Source organism: Leiobunum rupestre, chromosome 9 (assembly GCF_980474605.1).
Source record: "Leiobunum rupestre chromosome 9, qqLeiRupe1.1.hap1, whole genome shotgun sequence".
NCBI classification, from domain to species: domain Eukaryota; kingdom Metazoa; phylum Arthropoda; class Arachnida; order Opiliones; family Sclerosomatidae; genus Leiobunum; species Leiobunum rupestre.
The window spans coordinates 56,317,799-56,322,271 of record NC_143392.1 but is presented as its reverse complement, the minus strand read 5'-3'; the positions used below and the strand labels follow the sequence as shown (position 1 = coordinate 56,322,271).

The 4,473-nt window shown below is 40.9% G+C and overlaps 1 pseudogene; it reads left to right on the top strand.

The window, feature by feature from the left end:
* Positions 1-1,080: 1,080 nt before the first annotated feature.
* On the top strand, positions 1,081-1,225 carry LOC149931575 (U2 spliceosomal RNA; annotated as a pseudogene).
* Positions 1,226-4,473: the final 3,248 nt, after the last annotated feature.

The window sequence follows — 4,473 nt, the reverse complement described above, 5'->3', positions numbered from 1 at the left end:
CTTAAGCGACGGAGTTTGGTCTTGAATTTGGAGCAAATAAGTGTAGTGTCTTCCCAGTGAACACGCTTGAAAAGAACCTTATATTCCCACATTTAACCATCCAGGGAAACTCTGTGCCTGTATCTAACATTGTGGAATATCTAGGCATAACTTCTCGACCGAGGAATATCCACCACTTAAATAAGTGCAGTGAAGCATTAAGGAGCTCAGTCATATGATACGTACAAAGTGACCCGTACCCTTTCGAAGTCGGTGGCGGTTCCAGCACTAACATACTATAATGAGGTTCTTTTTATAACGAGTGAAACGTTGAGGATTTCAGACCAAGCTCAATTTGCGACTGGGAAGATGGCGGTCGGCGGAAATTTTATAACATTGAAATCAGCGATAAAAGGGGAGATGGCGTGGTCCTCATTCCAAGAAAGAGAGGCGAAGAGCAAGTTACGTTATTTGGGAAGACTGAGGTTCATGAATAATTTTCGTCTGCTTCACAAAATTTATATCTACATTCGTAAAACCAGCCTAAGATCTAAATGGTATACTCGAACGACAAATCTGGACCTTAAATATGGATCAGCGGTCTCCCGAGCGGAGGTCTCAAACCATTGAGAAGGGAATAACGTAGTCGACAGCGCGGTACTACAAAGGTCTACCGAGTTTTGGACTAAGGAAGTCGCTTCCCTTTATAGCTTATTGTGGTATGGACAAAGGGTGCGCCAAACATTGAATCTTTCTATAATAATGATAGGACGAGCCATCTCTTTTTTCAAGCCAGAACCGGAGCTCTCCAAACCACGTCGCGAATGACTGATGTCTTCGGTTCGGATCCGGAATGTCCTTTGCGCGGGTATTCCGTGGAAGATATCTTCCACGTGGTCATGGACTGTCCGAATCTATCCGCTTATCGTTGCCCTGAGGACTCTCATATCTCACGCGAGGAGGACTTTTTATCCCGGCTCGGTTTAAATTCTTCTAGAGAAAACGATTGTCCGAAAAGTTCTAATTGAAAACAAGTTTTAATGGAGTGGGCCAGTCTCCGATTTTGAAATTTTCCCTTTTCTTTGTAAATATTGTAAATAAACACCTTAGTGTTTTTATAACATCTTATCTTATCGTGTAAGATATTAAACTTATTTTTGGACGGCGGCGGAGAGGTCGGAGCTTGCTCCACCTCCGCCACAGGTTGGCCTGGTATTGCAGTTCTTCCAGGATCGGCCCACCTCGCTCAATGAATCTAAAATCAAACACCATTTTTATATATATATATATATATATATATATATATATATATATATATATATATATATATATATATATATATATATATATATATATTCCTGACGTTATAAGAGGGAAAGTCGTCATTGGCTAGTAGATCATTTTGAAGATTCGGACGGATTTGTTTTGTAATTTTTTACCTTAATTGTCGTACGTTACCAACGGTATGATTTTTTTAAGTCACTTTCGTTACTAACAGGAGACATGGTTATGAGTTCACAGCCGGCCGCTTTTCGACATTCGCGTTAGAAAGGATCAAACGTATTTTATTTATTTTTCGCATTAATAAATCATTCATTTATACGCTTTCCCTCTATAAACTTAATGTAGGCTTCTTTTCTTTACAATAGGCATCCGCTTTTCCTCTGTATATAAATACAATTATCCTTGTACAATAATTGTATACTTTACCTCTTTACACTAGGCGCAAAATTTATATTAATGCACTAACTGAAGGTTTAATTTTTACACTAGGCGTACGCTTTCCCTCTAAACAGTGAATGCAGATTTCACCTCCTTACACTAGGTGTACAATTTCCCTCTGTATACAAATTGTAACCTTCACTTATTTACACCAGGCGTCCGCTTTCCCACTAAACACTAATTGCAGGCTTCTTCTCTTAACACTGGCCATCCGCTTTCCCTCTTTACACAAATTGTAGGATTAACCTCTTAATACTAGGCGTAAAATTTCCCTCTAAACACTATTTGTAGATTTCAACTCTTTACACGAGGCATACGTTTTCTCGCTATATATATATATATATATATATATATATAGCGAGAAAACGTATGCCTCGTGTAAAGAGTTGAAGTCTACAATTAGTGTAAAGAGGGAAATTGTACGCCTAGTTTAAAAAAGTGAAGCATAAAATAAGTGTATATACACTTATTTTATGCTTAACTTTTTTAAACTAGGCGAACAATTTCCCTCTTTACACTAATTGTATGTTTAACCTCTTTGAACGAGGCGTAACTTTACCCTCTATACACTTAATGTGGGCTTCACCTCTTTACACTAGGCGTACGCTTGCCGTCTATATACTAATTGAAGGCTTCTCCTCTTTACACTAGGCGCAAAATTTCTCTTAATACCCTAACTGTATGCTTCACTTCTTACACTGGGGGTACGCTTTCCCTCTATACAATGATTGCAGACTTCACCTCCTTACACTTGGTGTACTATTTGCCACTATTTACAAATTGTACCCTTCACTTCTTTACACTAAGCGTCCGCTTTCCCTCTATACACTAATTGTATGCATCTCCGCTTTTCCTTTATACACTAATTGTAGGCTTCTCCTCTTTACACTAGGCGTAGGTACCGGTAGTGGAGGCAATTAATAACCTTAAAATCACCATCTCAAGACAAGCCGACTAACTAGAAGCCCACAAAGATAACGTGATAAAGCGTACCATGAAATTAGTTGGTTCCGTAAAACACAAAGGCGCTCCCTCATATAACACTTACACCGCAGCGCGTACTATTTGGAACACAATTGCCGTACCAAGCTTAACTTATGATAACGAGGTTCTCAACTATAGTCCCGAAACCCTCAAAGCGTGTGACCAGGCGCCAAATTCAGTTGGCAAATTGGCTCTGGGAGGAAACTTCCTAACTGCCAATGCGGCCATAAAAGGCGAAATGGCTTAATTGGACGACCTTCCCAGAGCGAGAGGCAAAAACTAAACTTCGGTATCAAGGGCGTATTCGTTACATGGATAAAACTCGGATTGCTAATATGTTCTACGAATACATTTCCAAAACAGATCTTTGAACGAGATGGGTGACTCGAACAACAAACCTCGACGCGCGTTATGGCTCCGCGGTCTCGAGAACGGATGTGACGAATCTTCTGGGATGGATCAAAACGGTAGATCATTCCATACTCAAAAGGTCCGCTGAACTTTGGAAAAAGGATGTAGCCACCCACCCCAGCTTGGAGTTGTATGCCCTGAAACCACATCCTTCTATCGAGCCCTTCTACAGCAATGATCGTCGAAACCACCTGTTCTTCCTCGCGAGAACAGTGGCACTCTCAACATCCATTTTCCGCTCAGAAATATTCGGGGAAAATCCTGAGTGTCCCTTGTGTGGCGATGCGGTAGAAGATGTTTTTCGTATTGTGGTGATATGTCCGTCTCTCGCTCAGTGGCGCATCAACTAAAACCTAGGATGCTCCGAAACGAACTTTTTTTTAAGATGGCTAGCGATTAGCCACGAACGTCATCCAACGCTGTGAAGGGGAGGCCAACCAGGCTAGTACAATCTTGCTCTCACTCCAGCCATGAACTTCGGGTACCTTGATCTACAGTGAGTCTTGGACTAATGTAAGGAGCCGCGACAAGAGTACGGTGGCACAAAGTTCCAGTCGTGGTAATGTTGTCTTTTTAAGTGGAGCTACTTTAGTTTTCGCATCAACAAGCCGTAATTGAATAGTCCCAGACTGGGTTATGGTTTTCATATACACTGCTTCTCCAAACGCCTAAATTGATACGTCGCAGTCTCGCAGAATCCGTGTAAGCTTGAATGTTTGAGGTCTGATTGGCTAAGGTAACTAGATATTCGTAGGTTTTCGATTCCAATTACATCGTCTCGAAAAGATTTCCATTTGCTGATTATTGTCGATGGTAATTCATGGTCCCAGTCCAATTTGATATGCCATATTTCTTGCAGTAGAATCTTCGCCTTTATGATAACTGGTGATAATAGCCGTAACGGATCGAAGATCTTCGCTGTGGCTGAGAGTATCATGCGCTTAATTTGGTGACGACGAATTGATCCATTGGAGATTTGACAGAGTACGATAGGCTGGTATTCATTTCAGCCCCAACGTCAGTACCGATTGCGTCGTGTCAATTTTTAATGATACAGTAATTGCTCTCAGCTCGGTAGGTAAGGATTCCAATACTGTTGATTCATTGGAAACCCATTTTCGTCAGTTGAATCCACCTTCTGACGTAGCTAACTTGATTTCCTTTTGTAATTTCAGCGCCGATTGAATATCTTCCGATTTTTAGAGTTTATTGGGGCTTTTCCAAGATCTGATAAAGTTTCTTTTTAAATCCTCCGTTTCTGTGGTCAAAATGGCTAATCCGACACTAGACTTGGATAAACTACTTTCAGAACTGTCCCGGCTTCCTATCACCGGTGTTGAAAAACTACTTTGGCTGAGTCGTATCTAGCGTAAAGAT